Here is a 26,004-nt window from a genome sequence, read left to right on the forward strand (position 1 = left end):
TACCCATCTCGCCATCACGCGGGCTGATGGTTTTGTCATGTTTTGTGGTGTCCCACTAAACAAAAAAGGAGTTTTTGCAAATATTTGTGTTAACATTTTGGGTTCATTGTATTATCTGTTGAAATTCTAATAAATATATGCCAATAAAACAGAAGAAGAATTGATAACAGTGCTTAACAGTGTACTGCACAACGTTTTGAACCATAATTGTAAATATCATTGCTAATGTTATATGGTACCATAAATAACATTAGGGGAAATTGCTACAATGAAAAAAGTCACTAACTGTATCGAAGTCATTGGTTTTAAACTGCAATTTACCTATTATGGAGTGTGATGGAAAAAATGACAAAAATACAAGTAAAATGCAAGTTCAGATATAACTAAGCCCATTCCAGAAAGAGTTTATTCTAAGTGTTTGAAGCGGTTATTTTCATGCAGAGATATATGTTAAACATCAGCTTCAATAAGCTCAAGTTACTCGGTCAGATAGATACTGTGCAAATATTAAACTGACTGCTTTGTCAGTGAACTGGTGGATATGTCATTCCTCCTATCTTTATTATTTTTTAAATAATTCAGCACATGTGCACTATTAGCACTGTAATGTGAACACTCCCATGCTGAGGATTTTATTTTGCCTGAGAAGAAAATGAGCATTGTGATTCAAAAGGTTGTTGATAACTTGCCTTTTATGACCAGCTATTGTCTTCCTTTTCCAATGAAGACATCTCAGTAACTAGGTGGTACTGTGCCTAAGTAGTATAGGTAGAGAAAGCTATTCCATTTGCAGTTGTATATTTGTAAACTTACTGGATTTACTAACTACAGAAACTCCAAGACTGGCTAGTCATGTCTTAAGAGGTCAATTTATGCCTATTTCTTAACATAACATTAAATCACAGTTTGTATTTGTCTTTCCAGAGTGGCTTAATTTTATTTAATTTTTTAAGAATTTGATCCTTTTTATATCCCCAATTTTTTCCTTACCAACTGATGTAAATGCAGCTTTCTACCTCCATTCCCCCCCTCCCCATGCTTCTTGCTGTTGCAACTTACCTTGGATGGCAGGTTATTGGTTACTGCCTACGGGAGCCTTTTCCATGAGCTAATTTAGCTGTCAGTCTGAAATTGGTAAAAAGGATGAAAGATGGATCATAGGCCTGGGGCATGCCTAGACCAATATCTAGCATATCCCTATCTGGAAGTACGCTTATTAAAACAGATTTGAAAAATAATTTTCCCAATCTTGCTCTGCCATCATTTCATCCAGCTAGGAAAAACATTTTTACAGTGACACTACTGATTCTTTGGCAGCTCTCTTTTTTCTGAAACGGAGAAAACAGTATTTAGATACAAGATCAATAGAAAAACAAATAGACTATTATATTCCCTGGAGAAACCCCTAGGGAGAAGACAGATGCACAGAAATTTAATATTCTTGTAGGCAAAAATCATGAACATGGGGGTTCTGTTTGGCTGAAATGAACTGTGGTAAATGTGTATGAAATAAACATTTTAAAATGAGTAATAAAAAAGAAAAGCTTTTAGGCTAGGGTTTTTGATTTGCTCTCTTGATGAGGTGCTGTGTTTGAATTTGTGACCCCTTCAAAAAGTCATTTTGCAACTACAAATAACGTTTATCTTAAAATTATATGGTTCAGGCATAACTTCATATAGTGAGTGAAAGGAAGGTTTCTCTCTGTCTGCTTTTTTTAGATGTACTCCTCCATTCACAAAGTTCATACAGAGAACTGTGTGTTTAATATTGCCTCCATTTTTTATGAACATAATTATATTCTTCTGCATGACCTTGAGCCTGTTGTTGTTAGAATTAGGTATGTGCTTTTGTTTCTTTTCCACAATAATTTATAAATAAAAATAATCAAAATATGACTACAGTTTTCAATGACAAGTTAAGTGTGTCTGTCCACTTTCTGTCCTTAAAAGTCAAATCTTGTTGTATCTACTCAATGAAAGGGATGTATGGCTTGAGCCATCTGTATCTGCTGTCTCAGGCTTCTTCCTGGAGCTCCTGCACTAAACATCTAACTGGGAGGATGAGGGGGTACCCTCCTGCCGGAGGAGCTGCAGGATGAGCCTTAAAGAAACGAGGTAATTGGCTGCTGTCACACTTCAATTGATGCTGTGCTTTTTTGCCATTTTCTTGCACCTTACTGCAAGTTGATCTGGAGGATTACACATTTAGCTTTTTGAAAAACCACAACCTTCTCCTCCACCCAGTCCTTTTTTCAGATCACATTTGTGTCAAGGTCACCAATTCTCCTCTTCCCTAAGAACGTTTTGACTGCATTTGCCTGACATTGAAAACTAGCTGTAGTCCGACAGACTTTGCGTTTCATTTTTAAACACACAAATACCATTGAGCTATGAAAGCAATGTTAGTTTCTATTCTTAATATTTAACACGCATCAGAAGCAGCTACAAGCTTCCACCAGCTTGGACCTTGTTTGGGTTGGACTGGGTTTTCTACAAGCAAAATGCTATATTGTCATTGTCCTTAAGGAACACATTGCCCAAAGTACAAGATATAATAGGTGTGTGTGTCAAATCATACGGGGAAGGAGGGTGAAGTTTGGGAGAAATAAAGCAGTAGTGCATGTAGTTCTTAAACTACTTTTAAGTGTGTTAAACTATACCTGTTATTGATGTCGTCTCCAATATTAAGAACAGTATTTTACCTCTACCAAAAAGTTTATGTAATTTAGATGTAATGTTGATTTAAAGGGAGTTGGATATGCATTTTTCGGTTGTATTTTTCACTTTATATCTCGCTGTCCCTTGGAAGTTTAAAACTGAAGTCTACTTCCTCACTGGGTATTTTTTACCTAAATGGAGTATGTACATATGCACCTCTTAAATTACCATTGTAGAGGTCTTTTGTGAGGGGTTGTGACTCTTGATTGTGGAATTCTTTAATGGAAAAATATTTTTGAAGAAGAACAAGACCCTGATTTTGCAAACTCTTAGGTACGTGAGTAGATTTATTGGTATGAACTCTCTCTGGATTTAGAGGGGCAACAAAATAAAATTAATCCCGTAGGGCAGTGTTCGCTGGAGTACGTTCCTGAAGAGGGTAAGCGTGAACCTGGATACCACCTGTTAGCTTATGTGATAAAAGCTGGTCTGCACGCCCATAAGGGAGCACTGGGACACAATGGCAAGAGTAGAGCCCAAATAATACCCTGCCCCAGCTGCTACCAGGCCCATCCTGTGAGCCCTCAGCCCACCAGGGGCCCATCTGTACAAGCCCAGAGGAGCTCAGGGGCACAAGGGCCGATGGGAGCCCAAATTATGGACTTGGAGGAAAGGGACGCCCTGTATGGGCATCTCCCTGGGCTGTCCCAGGAGACCCTCAGCCCTGTGGTCCAGGTGTGACATACGTCAAGATACGTCAATCCTAGAGTGCCTGTGGGACTGAGGGGAGCTCCTGCCTGGGGGTATGGGGTGCTTTCGGGCGTTCACGGGAAGAGCATTTTGGGATTGTACAGGACTACTTAGGGGATGCTTGGGGGAGGCTTTATGAAAGTGACATGGGAAAAACTGGTAATGTATTGTAGGTGAAACTTCAGACTCAACGGTATCAGTGTGATCCAGTAAAAAACTGCTAACACGGTGGTGTTTTCATATGTCGTGAAGTGAGCATTTGTTCCAGGGTGAGGCACCAGCTGTAGAGTCCTCTCTCAGCACGGGCCAGTGCGATAGGGCTCGTGGATCTTCTTCATGCCTGAGGGCCATGGGTTAGTAATTCCATCGTTTTGAGGACCATGTAAGACATGCGTCATTCCCAAAGAGCTGCACAAAGTGGAAAATGGAAACAATGGCGCCCTGGATGTGCTGCTTACTGTACAGGCCACAGGGGGGATGAAATTGCAGTGCACTTACTTGGTGTGAGAGAGTATTATTTATTGTAAATATTAAAATTATTCAGGAATGAATGTTTTTCTTAAACCTATGTTACTGTTTGAGAAAAGACAGGATTTAATTTTAACATCAGAAATTGAGAAAGAATAATACCTCTTCCCTCTGTGTTTTTACGTATTTTGGTAAATGTCTTTTTTATTAGTGTGGTAATACATAGGAAGAGAGGTCCACTGATGTGGATGTATGGATCATGAGCCTGTGGATACCAAATTTTGTTATATTTGTTTGAAGATAGTCCTGTCAAGAAAATCACGTAGCTTCCCAGAAAGATAATTTGTGTTACACCAGGAGAGTACCTTTAAAAAAACTCTTGTACGAACATCTTTATTTCATCTTCCCTAGATTCAGAAATCTGGAAGAAAACCTAATGATAAAAGGTGATTTCCACCCCCCCCCCCCCCCATGTTCACAAACATTAAGGAATGCATACCTGCAAGCCCCTGTGAATCTGATAGAAAAATTATTATCAGTTAAGAAAACTGAAAAGGTTTATCCAGAATGAGCACACCTAGGAGACATAAAAGGAAATTCAAGTATGTTCTAATTGTTCCCATTTTTGTAGTTTTATTTGGTTGCTGAAGACTTTCATTATTAGGTGTTTTGAATCAGGTGGTATAGAGCCAGCAGCAGAGCTGGGGTTAGAGCTCAAGACTTCATGTCACTTCTGTACTCTATTTGCAGTCATTTATCCCCATAAAGAAAAAAAAGAAGGAAAAAAGCCTGGTTTGTTAGTAACCAATACTGTTAATCTGTATGTTACAAACCTGCAAGACACTAAGCACACTTAACTGTTTTGGATTTTTACTGGGAATTGCTCAGCAGCCCTTGAGGTGGTGATCCATGTTTCTCACCACAGCTTTACTTAGACAAGATGTTGAGATACTCTATTATACTTACCATCCTGTACATCATGCCTTTGAGTTTCTTCTGAGAGAGGTACCAGCATTACGGGTTCTACGTGGCAGTGCTGAAAGACAGGGATAATATGAAGACAGAAGAAAGTAATGACAGAAAGGTTAGAAAACCTTTCTAACGGTACAGGTAATAAAGCTCTGGAGAAGACTGCTGTAGGAGATTATGAACTTCCCATGACTAGGAGTACTTAAGAAGATGTCTATCAGGAACGATGCTGGTGTAGTTTATCCTGTCCTGGGATGAGATGGCCTCTTGCAGTCCAATCTCGCCCTTCTGCAGGGTGTTGTGTGTTAAGCTCCCTGGTATGTTGTGTGTTGCATTAGCAACCTACAACAACTGCCTCACCTTAGTCATCGGGCCTGGCCATCTTGCGAGCTAACACACAGAGTAAGGATCCCACCATAGTGCTTTTCTGGATTTTTCAGGAATTCTTCCTTGGTAAGTCTTTTCCTAAGAAGCAGGAGTGGTTTGGCGGACAGGCTCGGACACAGCTTGTTGTCTGTCAGTCCTGGAGCTAGGTGTCCTGGGAGTCTTATGTTGCTGCACAGCCCATAGGAGTCTTTCAACTCTTAATGGATGGTGCCTTCATGCCACTCAGAATGCATCAGGCCTCATTCAAGAGAGCTTTGGAGAGAAAAGAGGAGCTTGTGTTTCCATTAATGTAGGTCTGGACATACTTCACATGCGACCATACTTGGTCAAAAGTGCAGTATCTGGCACAGACACTCCATCTTCCTCTAAATTTGGGGTGCTGACGCCTGCTGCAAGCTGGAGGATGGTAGCACAAGGAAAGGCCAGGGAAAACATGGTTCAGGACAAGGTTGTTCTCACGGGAAGGTGGAGTCATCCTGAAGACTCTTGCCTTTGCGCAGCTTTAGTCAGAGTTGTCAAAAGTTAATTTTTCACAAACGTCTGAGGAATTTAAAGTCTTGCTGAATGTTACTGAGCACTTTTCTCAAGCATCGTTTTCTTCAGAGAGAACCAGAGTCTACGTGAAATATGTTCTGCAGTGAGGACTGAGTGCAGTAGCAAATACCAAGTGAATTTTTTGGGTGGAGCTTACTTGCATTTTCACTGATACTGTAATCTTTGGCTTTCCAAAAATTGCCATGTTTCAAAAAGTGGAATTTTAAATGTCTGAAAAAAGGGGGACCCAACCCCCTGCAGATAATTTATGTTGTCCGGAAGGGAAGAGGTGCATAAGGAGAGATGCTAGCAGTCTTTTGTCTCCGTGTCCCCGAGTGGTTTTTTCTACTATCTTGTTTGAAAGTGGATTGTGTGTGAAGGGTTATTTAAAAATATCCAAACTGATCAGAATCATCTATGGCATAGAGGCAGAAATAGCCAGGAAAACAAACAGACTGGAGATGAAATATGGATGAGAGAGACATACCAGTGTTTCATGAAAGAGAGGGCTTAAAACCAAAAGCCAAGAAACACAAATATAGGGAGTTAAAGTACAGATGCTTTATGATTCGCATTACTGTCTTCAATTAACTACGATATAGAATTGCGCGATTTTTTCCTTTCAAAAGAGAAATCCATCTCCTTGCTTATTTTTCCACTTGCTGCTTTCTGTTTAAGTTAATTCAGCAGTAATTGGATACACTGTGTCTAATTCTTAATAAATCAACGGAACTTTATAGTGATATTGACAGTGGCTTTGCTAGCCCCATTGTTTCTATCAAGAGTTTTATTCTGCTTCAAAACAATTTGCTGTGAACGCCCTTGTTTGTTTGCCACACTAGGCTTTGTTCTGGCTGAAAACTTTGATTTATAACTGTATATAATTGATGGCTGTGGGGTAGGTGGACTATAGCTATTGCTCCTCCTCTTTTAATCTAGCTTTGCGTAGAAATCCATGTAGTGGAGCATTCTCAAGGGAACCAGGCTGGGAAATTTTCTGTATACCCAATGGGAGGCCATTAATCATAGTGAAGAGTCTCTTACTGGCTGCAAGCATGTTTGTGAAAGTCAGGAAAACAAAAGTGGACCACCTCAAAATGACTGATCAAGAGAATAGATGTTAAAGCCAATGTATTCATTGTGATACATAAAAAAAAGAAAAAAAGAATAGTTTATGCATTGCTAATTACATTGAAGCATATTTATTCAGATAGATTTGGCACATTTAAAAATATTTTATAGACTAATAAACGAATATAACTGTAGATGTTAGAGATCATAATCCTAGGAGAATGAAATAAAAGATTTGATGATTGCTACTATTGATTTGAAAGAGAAACTTCGAAAGCAACAGATAAGAAATGCCCAAAGTGTTTGCTGAACGTATGTCAGAGCCGAGCCAGTTAGAGAAGTGTGCTAAAAAGTCTGAAATGTTTAGTGAGATTTTGATTAATATTTCTCACAAAAATGTCTCATTCAAAACAGAAAAAAAAACCCCAAACTTTTTTAGGGAAGTTAGCAAATAGTTTTTTCCTGCAGCTTGTGCATTCTGGCTGTGACGCAGTGCAAGTGAGGAAGCACCTGAGAGCACCTGCAAGCTCTCAGAGGTGGTACTCACGTGCTTGTTGTGAACCCCAAAAAACATGTTTTCAGGACTGGGATCTCAGTGTTTCTGCAGGTCCTGCTGTCTTCTCATATGCTTCTCAAAAATCTGCTGCTCAGATGCAAACCTAATGGGTTCCAGTTGTGACCGTTCAGAAGGTATTTTTACAAGAAAGTGATTGTGCTAGGATTTGAGTATAAGTTGGATACGAGATGGACTTACAGGAGGTATTTTTGTGATTAAAAATTTCTGCCCAGCAGGGAGAAATGAAGGAAGTAGAGAGGCTCAAATGCAGTTTTTAAGTACTGACAGTCTGGACCTTTTCCCATATAAATAGCGATGAAATATAGGAAGAGAGATGTTGTAATATGACATAACAACTTTATTTAATAGACAAACAGGGGTTTTTTTTACTTTAGAGGCTAAATTTAATGCAGTCAAAGGTAATGCTACAGTTTGTTTTCTCATGAACCTGTGGTACAGCAGCATACTTAAATCAGTTATTTTACCTCACAAAAACTCTTCAAGTGAAGCTTCCTACGCAGTGATTTCAGCCTATGTACTTTAAAAGGGTTACTAAAATTCTTAATTTCCATGAATAATGCTTAAATATGAAAATGGAAATATCGCTTTCCATAAATTACCATCCACTGTTTTGATAATCTGATAAAGTAAGATGGAAACATTTTCTCCAGAAATTGGTACAGTAAAAACTACAACTCATCCTGACAAGTTAGTTATAAAGTTAAAAATGGCATTGCAAGCAGTCACTTAAATCTTAATATAAAATGCAGAAGAATCAATGTTCATTCTGAAACATTAAGTATAATTTTTTATTAATTTATACTAAATTTATGGCAGTGGGGAATAGGAGTGAGAGTCTAACTACATTTGGTAATTTTTTTGAGATCAAGGGGAAAAATAAACTTTCCTATGATTAAAAGAAAAAAAAAACCCACCTTAGTCTGTCTTTTTTACTATTTATGGAAAGAGATTCATTTTAGCTGTATGTTCTGCAATTTCCAGTATTTTTATTCCATATTTATTCAATACTGTTACACATATTAGCATGACTTTCCCCCCCCCCCAATACTAAAATGAAACCAAAATACAACATATGTCCCAAAGATGTATATTCATGCTTGACATAAAGCACATGTTAAGATCTGGTTATTTCAAGTTAGGCATATGCTTAAGCTGCTCTCAGCGGAGATGGCTTCTCTGAGCTGTAACTTACACCCTTATGTACTTTGTTAAATTACAGCCTGTCAAACTGAGTGCTGCGTCCTTTTTTAATGGTGTTCCACACGTGGATGTAGCGCTGCCTCTAATCTTAAATCCCTTTTAATTACTGCCCCTTCACTTGTTTTCTTGTTTCCTGGCATGGTGGAAGTCCAAGCGAAATGAAGTCCAGGCTTAAGTGTTCATCTCAACTATTCATCTTAGCTTTCCTTATTGTTATGTTTACACAGAGTTTTATTAGACTCATGGGATTAAAATGTATTCCCTTAGTTTTACAAAAAATGAATAGCCTTTGTATGTCCTTCGCATTTAAAGTAAACACAGCAAGTTTTTAAAGTGTTTTTTTCAACAACTAAAATATGGTCTTATATTCTAAATATAAATCATAATTTCATTATCAACAGAGAGAGGTCCAAAGCAATATATATGTATAGTTGAATGATATAAGTGGCATTTGTGTGTAAAATGTATTCCCTTGCCCAAGCAAACACTTCATAACAACATGAGTGAAAAGGTGTATTTAAAAAATGAAGGCTTAAAGCATGTTACTTATAAGTTATATGGAATGCAGTTTTTGTAAAATATGAAGCTCACTGGATACGATCCAAACCAGCTGAACTATGTTAAAAGGCATAATAAACAGTCATAGCTTTGCATGCAGTTATTTAATTGGCAAATAGATTTTTCTATCACTGTCACTGGCAATAGCAGCCATTTGATACCAGGGCTTGGATTAAATGTTTCATCAGTAGTGCCTATTTAAGGATCTTTATGGAACAACAAGTTAGTCCCCTGGGCAAGTCCATGTCAACTGCAATAAAGAGATCCACACAAGTGAACGAGATGTATTTTTGCAGGATTTACAGGGAGACTAGGGTTTGCTTTTCTGTCTGGATGCTTTCGAAGGCTGCTTCCCGTTTTGTTTAACAACAGTGTCTGCTGGTGGCAAATATTGAACACTGAGCGTTGCACATCCAAAGGATTTTTATAATTTTCTTATGCAAATGGATTTATAAGCAGTTGTCATCTTTCTGGAAATAGGTGAGTCTCTGATAAAAGCAGATGTTGAAGGATTTAGGTAGGTTTAATTTTCTGGTAAATATTCTGTATCTAGACTAAACCTGCTGATACTCCAAGTAGCTGCCTTGTTTTTTTCTCTCTCATTCAGAAAAAAAATCCCCAAACCCCCGAACACCTCCCTCTCCCTTTTAATACAGGGAAAATGTAATGTTTGTGGATTTCAAGATTGCTTGACTTTATTTAGTCCACTATCCTGCTCCCAGGGTGCTCATAAGTTCTGTGCATGTAGTTAATCCTTGCTGCAATGTTTTATAATTGGTGCGTATAATATATACATTTGTCATTTTATAGCACGTTGGTTGAATTTAGAAGCATTTTTAAAGTTAATTTCGAATATGTATCTGTGTTTGTCATGGAACCTGAGTCTGTTCTTGGCAGCTAGATTAATTTTTCCCTGGTTGATTTTAATTCAAGCTTTTTGTTTAATATTTTGTCTTCCAGAAATTCTTTAAGAACAAGGAAAAATATATAACATAGTTGAAACTGATTACACCTAGTATTTGTTTTCATGTCTGTGTAAGCGTGCTGGGCATAAATTTAAGTCTCAGCTGTTCATTGGCATCTTTTTGATCTGAACTGATGATACTGTGTCTAACCTCTTGAGCTAGGTTACCTCTTTCTAAGCTTGAAAAGTGGAGAGCAAATGCCTCTGAGGTTGAATTAAATGAGCCGTTTGCAACAAATGCAAACTCTGGTGAATAAGCATCTTTCAGGCTCACTTGAAACAGTTCAAACTTTTGTTCACTGACTGTTCTCCAGTGTGAAGCACAGCTTGCACTACCATTACTTAAAAGAATTGTTTCTGGGGTTCTGGTGAGAGTAAGACTAGTCCCAGTACACACACTTGGCAATTTGTATTCTCAAGAAGTAATATAGTTATGTATGTGTGTGTGTATACCAACATAGATGTATCCATATATATTTATATGTATTTGTGTTTATAAGTTTATATAATTTGTATATTTAGAGACGTATATCTAAAAATTAGTAGGTTTTTTTACTCAAACACACCCACCTAACAAGCCTCTTCATTGTGTTTTTATCATACGTAGGGAAACAAAAACCACAGCTAAGTAACTTCTAAAGCTAGAGGTACAAAGTCAGATTCCTACCTCTACAAGGGCCCTTTTACACCAGCTGGCAGTGCAGAAATGCTTCTAAGTAGTAGTGTAGTATTCTACATCCACCAGAAGATCTTTAGAGTCATGTCAACGTGAAAGGGCATAAGTACAATGTGCACTTAAGAGTTGTAACTGCAAATTTCTCTATGCAAAATGGAAAAGGGAAGCAAGGGAGCAGGTGCATCGCTCAGCCAGCCCTTCTTCCCTCCCCTGAGCTCTTCTCCCTCTCACTCTTCTTAGTCCCTGGTACTTTCTGCATCATCCTGAAGATCTGACAACCAGCATTAACTCAGATCTTGTTTGTTGGTTTTATAGTCATGCATTTGGATGATTAATGTAGGGCTGTTCTGGCTTTCATAACTTGCCTCATATGTGGTTCTTTTCTGGATCGGTGTGAATAATGGGTGTTTTCATGATACAACAGTGTCTGGGAGATAATGTCTTTCTGTCCCACTTAGGTCTGTCCTGTTTGTGGTTGCTTTAAAGAGAGCATTAGGTTTTATCTAGGGACTGTAAAAGTGAAATCCTTTCATGCCTGCAGTATTATCAGTATTTTAAAAAAAAAAAAAAAAAAAAAGAGGGGGAACCAATGGTTTCTGGTTTGAGCCAAAGTAACATCTCTTCTACATTTCACAGTAGCATTGAAATGGAAAGGTCTCTTAACTCTGCTTTGTTTACACCATTACTAAGGAACAGCATCCTCTGTAACTCTGAAAAAACTATTGCTCTGTCCTTGAAATCAAGACCTCAAGACTGTCCTCCCAAAAGACTTGGAGGGAATCATCTAACTAATCAGCTATTGACTGGACAGCAGGTGGAGATTGCTTAGTTTATTGATAAATCATCAAACAAGTGGATGGAAAAAAGATGCTTGTGGCTAATCTGTGTGTCTCTATGTACTTAAAACCTTGAATCGTCTTCTGCCCTTGTGGTTTTGCGTGCTCGTTTCAAGGTGGCAAAGATTTTTGTGGCAACAGCCATGTTTCTAGAGCCAAGCCATTTCAGGATTTGACCATCTCTGAAGACTTTGCACACTGTCACAGAAGAAATAATACCACGTCGTCATCATAGTGACTAAATAAATCTGCCCTGTTGCATTGTTCCTCACCAAGAGTGCACATCTGTAGCTTTCTGTGCTTTCCGCTGTAGGCTGCTTGTGCCTTCCTCTGTGACTCGAGGAGGCATGGGATGTGCATCAATTTGCATGATGGTTCAGGCTTGTAACCTCAAGTGCAATGACTGCTAATGTGTTTGTTGGGTAGGTTTTTCTGCTTGTACAGATTAATGACCCGATTCGGAAGCCATTCTACATGCTGGACTCCTGCTGATTTCTGTTTGTGCAGAGCTGCTAGGGAAGCTAACTTCGAGCATATATCCTGGCGTAATTTATTCAGGGTCCAGTCCTGGTGCCCAGCCAGAGTTCAAATAATAATAAACTGGCCTTCACACGAAGTCCTTTCTTCTCTCATCTTGAGGCAGAAATTTTTCCTGCCTGCCAAAGGAGGTGCACCCTGAGTACTCTGGGCATGGGTAGAGGTCTCTGTGGACCTCTGGTACTGCTGCAGGCCCTTCTTCAAGCTGCCACAGAGCATGTAGTTTGGAGACAAGAAGTAAGTGTTTGCTTCTCTCTAAGTTGTCATGTCATGAAATTGAGAGTAGCTGCAGTATTTCGAGGAAGAATTTAGCATTTCCTCCATAAATTTATTGCACCTTTTATTTGCACCTTTAAAACACTCCAGGTTTTCTTGAAATTCAGCAACTGAAGGTTCTGTTCCCCTTGTTGAGGCCTCAATCTTCCATGCAGCTGGTGGTTGGCAAGATGCCTTGTGTGCACCCTTAGCTGTCAGGGGGACAGTCGTGTGACGGGTCAGTCAGGCTTGAGGAAATGGTGGTCTTGCCTGTAGGTGAACGAAGAGTGCCTGTGCATGTTGTCTGTTGGTATCTATAGGGCTTCACCACCTGACCCCATCCTCAGCTGTGTATATGTATATGGGTCTCACTAAGTACCGCTTAGTGACCTAACTATGAGTTTTACTGTTAGAAAACCTGGATTTCTATCTCCTAGAAATAGTCATAATCGTGAAAATCCATAGAAACCCAGTTTTCTAAGAATCTAAAGATCCTATTTCTAGCCAGGTTGAGCTGCAGTATGCTTGAACTTAAATCATTCCTGGCTTCTCGCCAATACGCTTTTGAGGAGAAATTCTTCCTCGCAGAAAGCGGTTGAAGTGCCTTGGAGATTTGTAATGCTAGAAGTAGCCAAGGTGAGGATGGATTAGTAGGTAGAGTGCAGGTGCGTGTTAAATGCAATTTATCACATGGATACCACCCCCCAGGTATGTGCGTGGGTGGATGGGTTGAGAGATGCCTACCTAAAGCTTTTAACTTGCTCAGTCAACACTTAATTCAGAGGATTTTCACAGTTTTCACTGCTTCTAACAGCATTACCGCGGTCATAGTTTCACACAGATTAGCTATTCTTGAACAGGTTTTCCATTGTGTTAGGTGTAGGCACTTTGCAGAATCACTCAAGCGTGGATGCCTTTTCTTTCCATCTAGTTGTTGCAACAGACATACCTATTGTGACCGCTGAGAGGTTATCGCTGCCTAGTAGGTAGTATTGTGGCTTCTCTTAGGGGATTTCATCTTTTGGTTTCATGCACACATTTATGGAGAAGACTCATGTCGTGAAAATCCTTGTGTGTCTCCACCATCTCTTTTTCCAGCAGCACTGGACAATTAGATTCTGATCTTACACGTATATTAGTGTGACACTGTTGAGGCGTCGGTGGATTTAGTTGTGATGAAATCCTTAAGACTGAGTTATCTGACTTTGTAACTTGCATTTGGCTTTGTACTGTCTCCCAAGAATATCTATTTGCATTTTTGTCAGAGACTTCAGAGGCAATAGCTTTTCAGATATGAGAAGTAACAGCAATAAAACTGCATTAGCAAATCCTCCTACAAGCTGCTTCTGTTTCCTTAAACTTCATGCTTAATAGTTGCTGGTAAATATTCTCTCTTTTCATCAAAATAACTTGTAAAGAACAGTGATTTTATAGACTTCATGCTAAAACTGCACAGATCTGCTCAGCTAGCTATGTTATAGATGCTAATTGACTGCAATATAAGAATAAACAAGGGAGGTATAAATCTGAAAATACTGCGAAAGTCAAGAGAAAAGTGACTGTGATTTTGAAATGAAGCTGTGTCTTTTTGGGTCATGGATGGGTGAGACTGGATTCATTTAATGCCAATAGCAAAGCGTCATTGTCTTCAAGTGGTCTGAGATTTTACTGTAATGGGTGTGGTTAGTGAGATTTGACATTTTCACTTTGATACCTGAAACCACAAAAAAAGAAAATCATGTGGTTTCTTTTTCTGTTACCATGTAGACTCTACCTCTGTTTTTTTCCAAAGTTCATTTCATCCTTCACAGCTGAGCTGAAAAATCAAATACCAAATCTGATACGCTCACATTCCATGTGGAAAAGAAAGCCTGGATTTGGAGCCAGTCCTACCTCTGAATAAATAGAGCCTACTTTTCAAACAAACCTATGCTGATTAATAATGCACTCCTGTATTGTGCCAAAGTAAATTTTTTGCATACGGGTTATGAAAAAAACCCACATGAAACTTGGTAATCTGCAGTACGTTTTAATTTTGGTTAATGTGAACTTCAAATTTAGGGAGTCAGGGCTATACTGAAACAGTAAAGAAGCTGCATCTGCCACTGCCTATGGGAATTGCTGCATTTTTCACTTTTGTCTGTTTTTTTTTTTTTGTGGCTTTTTTTTTTTTTTGCTTTTCCAAGAAAAAAGCAAAGTCCAAAGCTTCGATTCCTCCTTTTCTTCATGAGCAATATACCTTTAGTATAAAAGGGAAAAAGTAAAGAAGCGTAACAATCTTTAAGCCATTAACTGTGTTTATGATACAAAGTTAAAGTGCCTTTCTCCTGATATCAGCACTCTTATTAAGACAGATACAAAGCCCATGCAAGCAAATAGATGCAAGTCAGGGCTTGAGCATTGTGGGGAGACTAACTTATGATGGTCTCTGTTGGGAATTTACGCTTCTGCTGAAATTTTGAGCTTTGAGCACAGTGTTACCATTGGCTTAATGCAGTCAGGATTTTGTTTCTTTGGATTGAGGCATGCACTCATGGTGAGACTGCAGGGGGAAGAAATGTGAGTTCAGATGAGTCAGATAATGTGGTGATAACATTGTGGTAGTAGTAAGAAAAATGTGTACTTTGAAGCGGACGTAAACAGTTGAAAATTAATACATTTGCAGTTCGTGATTTTTCATGGTTGGCCTGAACGTAAGAACACTAATGCATTGTACAATGGTGATTTCTTCTAACACTGGCAGCACCATCCTCAGTGGAAGCAAGGAATCATTTTGCAACTCTTCATATATCACTTTGTCAAGCTTGACCATGTTTTGTATTTATTCAGGAATTATTACAGTGTAGCAAAAGGTGAAATTTTTGCTATGATGTGTAATCAGTTCATCTGCTGGCTGGTGGATCAAGCTATGCAGAGAAGCAGTTAAGACATCACTCTCCTCTTAGCTGTTTGCATTAGTTTTACATCCAGCTGCTTTGCTTCAGCTAGTGCCCGGTTCTGCTATGCTCAATTCAGTAAATCATGGCTAATAAACAGCAATTTGTTAATGTGACGACATACAAAAATATAACAGTATATATAGGGCTATGGTTTTTACATGCTAATGAGCTCTCCGTTCTTCCTTATTGTATAATTCTTCCCCATTGCCTTTCTGTGATGGAAGTGCTCTGTTCACAGCTTCTGCCATGTGCAATGTCCCCATGGAGACCGTGTGCGGCGTGCACCTCCTTTTTTGTAGCTAATAAGATCTAGACGCTTATAGAAGCTTCTCTGAGACATATTGTAAAAGATACCACTGAAATGAATACTTTGCTAGATTACCTGGTATAAAAAAAAAATAGCAATAGGTGTTTTCTACTTTGTGGAAGAAGGGGGAGAGGTGAGGGGCCTGTTTATGATATTGTGAGCTTTAACAGCATATATTCAAAGAAATTTTTTATTTTTTTTTGCCTGGTAAGGATGCCGTCTGTCCTATTTACATTCTTTTTCTTCCTGCCTAGAATTGCTTTCTTTTGTTAAAGAAGGCGGCTGTACTTGCGTTATTGACTGGTGAGGTATCCAAGTGCTAAGTTTGCAGTTTCTGTGAAAGCTGTTTGGTTCTGATTATATCCAGTTCAATCTGTTCTGTAACTTGGTCTCCTTTCCTATTTACTGTTGTATACCTTTATTTATAAATATCTTTTTTTGTACTCTTTTTTGTATGCCTGGCTCATAAAATCACAGCCAGAAGTACAAGCTTTATGACTATAAAACAAGTCATGCCTACCTTGTAGACTGTGTCATCTGCTGTGATGTTGTATTCTATGTATTATCAATTTTACTGTAAGAGGAAAATTAGAGCATGCATTTTCCACATGAAGAAATCAAATGTAATCTAAATGCAAACCACAGGTTTTATTGCACAGTAATATTTGATAGCACTGCTATTACTAATCCCAGCATGACAAGGAACACAGCATAGTTATGAAGTTCACAGCACTCATTTTTTAATGGTCTTTTTTGGTTAGGAAAGCCACAAGGCCAGGACAGATTGTTTGCCAGTTGTAGTCTCAGACTTGCAGAAATGTTAGTGGAATAGTGTGTATTTTACAGATTATTTCAGATCTGACAGGAATATGTATCCTTCATCATTTCTGTGAAAACATTATTGAGTAGTAAAAATAGAATGAGATAATTAACTATATCCAGTAAATACCTTGTTATCACTGCCCTTGCTTCTGTAGGATACTTTATGGAGTATTCTACCTTTTTTTGTATTTAGGGTTTTAACATCCATAATAAAAGAAATAAAAGGCAAATGATTGTGTTACAGTAGAGTACGTCCACCTCCCAGCTGGGGAGCACACTGCCACTGGTCTCGTAGGTTATACAGAACTACTAAGACAACAGTGGATGAGCTTCTTTCAGTGCCCTGCTAAATGTGTTATGTTCATGTAACAGCGCATGTTTTTAGTCAGCTTCGGTAAAAGAGCCAGAATGGACTTTATAACACAGTGATAACTTAGGAGTATTAGGCAGGCGTAGTGTTTGGTTGTATTGGATATTAACTGACACAGACCAGATGAGAATATATTCTGCCTTCTTGAGGTGTGTGTTTTTCCACGACAGCTACTGAACGCTGAGTAACTGTGGGTGCAGTCCCTAAAGGCTGAGCTGGACTCAGCTGTGATTAAATCAGTTGCAATTAAAAGTGCATTTAGTATGTTTCCCTACATTTTCTGTTTCGTGCCCAAAGAACGTTTGCTATGTATAGTTGATCTCATGAGGTATGTTCTCCTTATCATGTGTGTATATCCTCTACACAGTTCCAGTTACCAAAGTCGACCACAGCCTGGGATGTAAAAACAGATGCAAGTAGGACATGCAGTTGCAACTGCAGGGGGAATTTGGAGGCTGCTTGTTGCCCGACGAGAAATTTGGCTAAAGCCTTTGGCATGATACCCATTTTCAGATGATAAATAGTATTGAGTATTAATCCTCAGCAGTTGTTATGAACTCTTGTTATCCTGAAATGAGAACCACTGTCCTGTCTGATGCCTCTCTGAATTGATACTTAGAGTGGAGAATGCTGGCTACCACATCATGGATATTGCTGTTTCCATCAGATAAAATTTCCTTACGGACCTCTCGTTCTGAAGCAGGGATCTAAATCGGGTGTACGGGACACGTCAGATCAGGAGAAGAGCAGGGCTGCCGCACAGGCAGGCACTTTGTGGGGCTGGTCTCTGGTCCCTGGGCATCAGGTCTACTGCTGTTCCTTAAGTCTGTACACTGTAACTCTAAAAGGGAGAGGAAAAGGGAAAGGAGTTTAATGGGAGAAGTGAGGAACTTGCCATCATTTGAAGTCTTTTCATTTATATATGTAGAGATTTGCATTAATCCAGGTTCTGGGGAAAAATACGTGTCCCATGTTTACGGTAGGCCAGACCGTATAATGATAGTGGCCTCTTGCTCTGCTCTCCTGAGTTTATAGTGCCTTTCTATCTAGTTAGGGTTTTCTTGCCTTTTCATTTAATCTGTTACTCTCTGGGCATCCAGTCCTGTTGCTGTTAAGGGGATATTAGCAAGATACCTGGAAGGAACTGGCTTGCTTAAATAATATACACTGTAACTTAAGATAAAACAAATCAAATTCAGAAGTAATATCACTGGTACTTACGTACATGTAACTTTGATCATATCTGTTTGGTTCAGTGTTATTTACTATCGGTGATAATGGTTTGTCTGCTTTATCTTCTCTGCTCTGTCAGTAGTTTTGCCTCTGTCCATATTTGGTTGTCTCAATTAATAATGCTTTTAGTTCATTGATTTTACTTTCCAGGTGGCTGAACTTGAGCTGGCCAACTTTTCCTTTGTGCAGTTTTCCTAAATCTTCCTTGCAAATACTTATCCCTTTCTTTTTCTGAGAGAAAGCTAAGAAATTTTTATTACCTCTGATGACAGTGTCCAGTTAAAGGACAGAGAGATTTTTGAGAGAGTTAAGGTCTATGTGTTCCACTAAAACTCTCTTTCCTAAGGAGATCTTTACTTTCAAGTAGGCTGTGGTTGTGTCTTGCTCTTCTGGATGCTGCTATAGCCAGCCTTTTAGTTGTACTGATAGAGCTAAAGTAATGGACCACACTGGGGTTTGGTTTTCATTAGTTTGTAGTATTAGCTTTCCATATTAAAGCAGAGAAAACTAAAACCTTGTATGTGTGTGTGTGTGTGTGTATGCTTGTGTCTTTTGTGCTGGGTGTAAGTTAAACGAAGGATTTTAGGTCTTCGCAACATGGCATCATTTTGTTGCTGGAAACCGAGAAATCTCTGAAATACTGTGTATGAGGCTGCTGAAAATGTCACTGTGGACGTTATCAGGTAGTACACCCCCATCCAGTGACCCTTTCAGTCACTTTTCAGTCACGGCATCCTCTTGAACCTGTCAGTTCCCCTAAATGTTGGTTCGGTTTGAAAAGTCCAGCTGACCTTGGAGCTTGATTTACGCACTTCTGCACTTGTTTTTGTGGCCACCTTCTAAAATATATTCCCCTCATGTAGTCTTTCTGCTGGTAGATGGTCATGGGAGCAAGTCCCTAGTTCCCAAAAAAGCAGTGTACCATGTACACGTGTACCAGCTGCGCTGTTTTTTAATATGCTTTCCTTTATCCAAAGTTAGTGAATGTTGGACAAGTACATCAAAACATACTTTCAGAGCCTACATCTCTTTTACAGATGCCAGGGAGAACAGTATGCGCTTTGACTTTTTTCAACTGTCTTCTCCAGCTCTGTCATCTTCAAAGACAGTTTTTGGCTTTTCTTCTTTTTTTTCCTTCTTTTAATGTTTTTCTTTTTTCTTTTTCCTTCTTTTTTCTTCTTCTTTTTTATTTTTCTTTTTTCCTTTTTTCTTCTTTTCTTTTTTCTTCTTTTCCTTTATTCTTTTCTGGTTTTCTTCTTTTCTGTTTTTCTTTTTTTCTTTTTTAAAGTTCTTCATATTCTGGGTCTCCTGGGTTAAGAAGAGAAGACTGAATGAATAGGGCAGTACGTAATATAGTAATATCAATTTTTATTTCATGATTAACATTTTGAAGATAAGTTCAGCAGGCAGTGATTATAATCAACTGAGGATGTCCAGAATACAAGAGAAAGCAATGCTTGATTATAGCAGTTTACAGTTTTACAGTTAAAGATATGAAAAAACACAAATAGTCCCTTTGGGAAATGAAATATAATGGAAGTGTGGTTATTAAAAACGAGATATAATGTACACTAGTTATTACCTATTACTGTAAATCACCATGAGATGCAGGAAACATATCAGATAGATAAAACAGCCTTCTTGGAATACGTTGCCTTATTTTTCAGGGGATATTTTTTTCTTCCTAGGCATTGAATTGATTTGGGGTGTGGAATTCATTTAAGAGCATGTACATTGCCCTTTTCTGGCTATTGAAATGAAGTTGTTATCGGTACTAAACTGTAAGTCATGTTTCTCCATACCCCCAGGAAAACTGCTTAAAGGGGCAATCGTATACACCACGTACTAATAGATATTAGTTACTTATAGCTAATGATGTTGCCAGCCTCGAGTATTTCACTTATCTTAAAATGGAAGTGCATGTTGATCTCCATTTCACAAATGGAAAAATTGAGTCAGAGGGAGTTCAAATGACTTTTCTGAAGTCAGTAGAAAATCACTATCAGATCTGAAGATGCAATCCAGCAGCCCTCTCCCCCATGCCCTACGTGGTTATGTACAACTCTGAAGTACCTAAGTCATTTTGGTTTATTAATGCCTTTATGCTCATTTCACAAAGATGTGAGCAACTTTACGGCTTTCAAGGTCATTTCTCTGGCCTCTGCCAGTGCCCTGTCCATCACTGAACAGCTTGATTGTATTACTACCACCTGGATCAATCATGGGTCTTACAGTTCTGGTATCCTTTCTATTGTTGTGGTTGGAAGTGGAGGTAGGTACATATAAGTGTAGGTGGTTATGTCACATCTGTACTATCATTGTCTTCTCTTTCCCTAAGGATTTTCTGAAATAATTCTTAGAAATTACAACATTAAATTTTTCCTGTGGATTAGAGAGAGTGAAGTTGGCCTAAGGAGGACATCCAACATCAGCCAGTGACTTCACATAAATCTGTTATGGTTCCAAGCACGCAGTGGTGCTAACCAAGTCAGGTGTTAAGACTTTCTTTGGTCTGCTAAGTTAATATAGATTAATCAGATTAATGAAACAGAAGATAACTAGAGATGAAGAAGGAGGTCAAGAAGAAAGTTGTTGGCTTTGTGTTGGGTTAGCCTTGGCTACCAACCAAATGCCCACCCAGCTGCTCACTCACTCTACTCTCCCATGAGATGGGGAGAAAACAGAAGGAAAGTGAGAAGATTTGTGGATGGAGATCATGACATTTTCATCAGGAAGGCAAAAGCTGTACACGCAAGCAAAGCAAAAAGAGGAATTCATTCACTACTTCCCATCAGCAGGCAGATATCCAGCTGCTTCCTGGAAAGTGAGGCTGCAGCACACATGGCAGTTGCTTGGGAAGACAACCACCATAACCATGAGCATCCCCCCTCCCTCCTCTGTTCCCTGTGCAATCATTGCTGAGCATGACATCATATGGCCTGGAAAATATCCCTTTGGTCAGTGCACGTTGGCTGTCCCAGCTGTGTCACCTCCCGATCTCACGCCCACTCCCAACCTTTTCACTGGGGTGGGGTGGTGCAGGGCAGAGTGGGCACAAGGGAAGGTCTTGCTGCTGTGCAAGCCCTGCTCAGGAATAGCAAGAACGTCAGTGAGTTATCAACTCTCTTTCAGCCACAGATCCAAAGCACAGCACTGTATGGGCTGCTATGGAGAAAATTAACTCCATCCCAGCCAGACCCAGTACAGCAACTAAAGGTGGGTCTACAGCTCTGCAGAGTTGCAAAAGTATTTTACTTTGTTAGAGTATTGAAAAAACCCACTGAAACCAACCAACCAACCCCCCCCACCCCCACCCCCCAAACCTCCTTTTCTAAGGAGGAAACAGCAGCAAGCAAACAATAGCCATTCATAACACTAAAATGATGCAGAGAGCCTTGGGTAAATTGGTCATTAACAAATTGCCCACAATGAATGGAATTCAGTCTGCGCATCTCTGGGATTTGGGTAAGAAAATGGCAACATCAGAGCCTCTCTGAAATGTCATATGCTGTAATGGCAAAAGAGCCACGGGTGGCTGGAGAGAGACTGGGATTACAGAATATGGGGTTTTGTGTCGAATGAGGATGTATTCATTTCTGCGAAGAAAAGCAAAGGTGAAATTGGTAGAGACATTTTAATTAGCTTATGTGCCAGTAGCATTTCTGTTTGTATTTAATGAATATCTTGATCCATGACATGGTTATAGAAAGGCCTGTGTTTGGGCAGCTAGCAAGAGAAGGCAGTGGAAAAACCCTATTACTTATTTCCAGGCACTTACTTAATTAAAATACAAAACAGGCAATATGGTCTCTGGATTTATTTTTCCCATGTAGTCTATAAGCAATAAGCTGAAATTGCAGAACAGAAAAGTACGCTTGCACCTTCTTATCTTGACCTTTGAGCTGCTGCTTCTCTGAGATGGACGTAATCCACGCCCAACTTTAAGACGTTGAGAGTTTTGTGTCTGCCTAACCTCAGCTGGGAATTGCTCCCTCAGGTAGCTCTTAAATCCTACTGGGAATAGTAAGCCTTGAAGTTCGTTAGCTTGCCACTGTTTCTTTACAATTCCCATTGAGGTGAGATTCAGCCTCCGTGTTCCCCTCCTGTGGCATAGTCATCTCCTTCCTCACTAACACCTGAAAAAAAAAAAGAAATCAGAGTTGTTTGCTGATCTTTCTGAACTGTTCTTCTATGGAGAAATCATGGTTTGTAACCCTCCCACTTCTGGCTCTGTGAGTCAAACAGTTTTTCCAGCTGACAGACCCCATGAGCTGTGGTGGTCTCATTGTGCCTGGGTCTCTCATTCTTGCCTGTGCCTCGCTGCTTAGCGAGGCTTACTTCCAGCCTCTGGCTGCCAGCCCTATGTGTGCCTCTGTTAGTTGGCATTTTCTGGCTACAAGGGTAAGAAAGGAGCTGCGTGAAGAATTGCATGGTCCATAGCTGGGATTTCTCTCCCTTGAATCCTGGAAGCTGTTAGATGCATGTAGAATATAGATAGCCCTCTGATGAGAACTTGTCAGTAGGCGTGGACAACTTATGGTTGTGAATTGCGTATACAATTCTTTTATTTCAGTTTTTCTTAGGATTCCTTTCTTGAGCTTTTAGAAGCTGCAGTTGCAGGGATTACTTCACTTGGTGTTTGCAACCTTGGCTCGTACCAGCTGCTTGGTACCAGAATGGGTTTGCAGCAGCAGGAGCATGTGCTCGCCCCATGGGCCAGCACTGGCCATCCCTTCCTGTCCAGGACTCCAGACACTGGCATTCCCGATGTTTTAAAAGTAGTAAAACCAGAGTTGGTCGACATATGATGGTTTTAAATGTTAATTGTGTAATTAATGGATTCAAATAAAGTTTTTTGGTTAGTAGGTTTAAAATAAATATTAAATCAACAATTAGATTTTAAAATAAATAATTTTTTTACCCATAACTACGTTTGTCATAGTGAGATGGAAAAGTATTTCCATCCTGTAAACAAATCAGAAAACATTCAGGCTTTCCTCAATTTGTTGTGACCTGTATTTGTAATAGGAGAAAGCTGGGCTTCTTTTAAAGTCTGACTGAAGGCTGTTCCGGGCTGAAAACTGCTAATGTGGATTTGTATAAAATCCAGTTCTTGTGTGTGCAATTAATGAAAATGCAATGCAACTATGACCAGCCTGTAAAGAAACACATGGGACACCTGTGAGGAAAGAACTGTGATTTACGCTGAGGCTACAGTGACGGATTCTTTGTGTCTGAGGACATCAACTCCCTTGCAAAACAGCATGTCTTTTGAGGATGTATATATGTGCATTCAGATACATCCTGGAAGTTTGGGTGCTGTTTCTTGACTGTGAGCTGCAGTGTCATCAGTGCAGCCAGGTGGAGCGGGTTAGCGGGGCTGCTCACACAGGTGAGCCCCATGATGGTTTGGAGGACTCGCCCTCCAGATGGGTGGGATCTGGGGCACCCTCAGGAGGCAAGCAGTGAGCCCACGGTCAGGGGCAAGTCCTTCGTCCTGGACCTGTGGTCTACAGAAGGTGTTCCTACGTATCTGAAGGGACTTGATCCAGGTACCTAGGAGGTAACGTGGAGTTACGTATCTGCTGAGCCTTAAGCGGGACAGATTTTTGGTCTTGCCTGCTGTGGGACCTACCCCTTCAGGTGGGTTTTCAGAGGTCTGCCCCTCGCCTCTGTGGCAGGGGGCCCCTGCGGGGCCGGCGAGCCCTGCCTGCGGCACAGCAGCGCATTGCAGTTCGCTGTAGGTACACACCAGCGGCAAAGGACGGCGCGGTTCCGACGGCGTGTCGGGGAGGTGGCGATGGCAGATCTGCCTCGTGGCAGAGTTCCTCTAGCTGGTTGGGTGCTTTAGGGAAGGGAGGGCGCGATGTGTCGTAGGAGTCCCCTGTCTGTAGGGAGCCTGCTGCTTGGAGGCTACAGCTGGATGGGGGGAGAATCGCCATCGGTCCCAGGAGCAGCCCTGGGTCAGGGCGTGAGCCCTCACCGCCCCATGGACTGCGCTGGTTTGGGTGGTCAGGGGGCCAGGCACAAACCTGGGCCCTCTCTACTAATGTTAGATGCTCTTTTAAGTAGGGGTCGTGCTGTGGCTTACGCCCCTAGGTCAGTCACAACCCACGCTTCCAGGATTACTCTAAGGCTCTCCTAACCTTCGCAGCAAATGCTGCCAACAAAAATCTGGAAGCTGCCGAAATTAGAAGCAAAAATGTGTGCTGAAGTAGTGTCTTAGTTGCTGGTGTTGGTTGCTGCTGTGTTTCTGTGATTGCCTGTTCATTTTAATATCCATGCGATAACAGTTGCAAAAAAAATTGCTAGCAATAGAGCAGATCGTGTTAAGCAGTACAGAAGGGTGAATATCTTGAAAAGCTGTGAGGTGGAAGTAAGTGTGCTGCTTCCAGAAGTTACCCCTCCTGAACTGTTGCCATGAACAGAGGAACACACATCAATGTCTCTCCGTAACATTTAAAATGTATTTTTCTTTCCAAAATGTGTTTTGGTTTCCATTAATGGGCCTTTGTATTCTCCCTGCTTATTAAATGTATGTACTTCTCTATTCTTTTGATCCTAAAATGAAGCTTGTAGTGGGGAATATGCTGGTTTTACTGTTTGCTTCTGAAAAGATCAAAACACTGTTCAGAAAACCTGCAGAGTTTGTGCGTTGGGTTTTTGTGGGTTTGGGTTTGTTGGGTTTTTTTTGGCATCATACTCTCTGTGCTGTATTTTGCTACTTTATTAGGAAATTTATGGAAAAAAGTTGTTTTATTGTTCATTAGAAGTATAACAACCTAACGTCTGTTCCTTTTGTGACCTTTGACTTTCAGCATGGGCACTGGAAGGATGAGGTGGTTAATGTTTAATGAAGAGGTCCTTTATTTAAAATGCTAATTAGCCCTTGAAATGAAATAGGATTTAACCAAAACAAAAATCTTTCCAAAAGTTTTGGATGAGCTTACCACTCCCCCAAACCCTCTTCTTCCTCCTACTGGACTTTCCCTGTCATCTCTCACCATCTCCTGCTCTGGTCCTCAGAAACCTCCAGCATGTGCAACGCCCCAGTGCTCAGCAGCAACTACAGGGCAACCCCCCCATCCCCTTTCTTTCATAGATAAATACAGAGAGCTTGAGGTGTGTACTGAAATGGAGACACACTTTTCCACGTACTGGTGTGCCTTTTTTTTTGTTCGTTCGTTCTTTCTTTCTTTTTTTTTTTTTTTTTTTTTTCACGAAGAAAGGAGGTCTATAAGAAGACCTAACAATGCCCTTACTGTTCTGTCAGAAACTGCCTGGCTACATCTTGTTTTATTTGGCCCTCGCTGAATGGCAGTTTCATTTATGTTTTGGGTGTTTGGCAGATATTTTATCTTTGTCAAACTTCACTTTTAACATTTGTTTAGATTACTTGTCACAACACTTTTCATTTTTTTCAAACTCTTAAGATTTCAGTCAGCTTGACATTGCTCAGAAGTGGTTTCCAGTATTTTTGAACTTGCTCCTTACATGTTGTCCCTTTTTGAGCCATCCCAGTTAAGTTGGTTGATTTATAGTTTCTTTTTAGCACTTTCCCTTCGCTGATAGTGCAACACTTATTTTGAACCTCTGACTCCATTGATGGTGGGGTGTCTCCTAAATCCTGTGAATAACACAGAAAAAGATTATAGTGTGACATTTGTAAAAACCTGAATGCATCCATTTTACTCCACCTCACCTAGTACATAAGACAAGATCACACTGCCCACTTTGAAAACCTGTGTTCAGATCAGGAACATCTGTCCTGATCTCCACTGTTCTGTCTGATAGGTGATGGTGTTTGCTTTTCATACCCATGAGGAGATCCTGCAGATGTTCAGCAGTCCTTATCTGAGCCATCGGTCCCTGATGGCACCAGGAGACCTGGGC

At 40.1% G+C, this 26,004-nt stretch overlaps 1 protein-coding gene across 3 annotated transcripts in view; it reads left to right on the forward strand.

The window, feature by feature from the left end:
* The window catches only part of RARB (retinoic acid receptor beta), a 336,213-nt gene that overhangs the window by 94,007 nt on the left and 216,202 nt on the right, over positions 1–26,004 (forward strand). Inside the window, exon 1 of one of the 3 annotated variants that reach the window (XM_075052512.1) lies at positions 9,544–9,652. The exons of the other annotated variants lie outside the window; for them this stretch is intronic. The gene's annotated coding sequence lies outside the window, so the exon portion shown is untranslated. Of the gene's footprint in view, positions 1–9,543; positions 9,653–26,004 lie in introns of those variants that run through there. 3 annotated transcript variants of the gene reach the window in all.

Source organism: Buteo buteo, chromosome 2 (assembly GCF_964188355.1).
Source record: "Buteo buteo chromosome 2, bButBut1.hap1.1, whole genome shotgun sequence".
Lineage (NCBI taxonomy): Eukaryota > Metazoa > Chordata > Aves > Accipitriformes > Accipitridae > Buteo > Buteo buteo.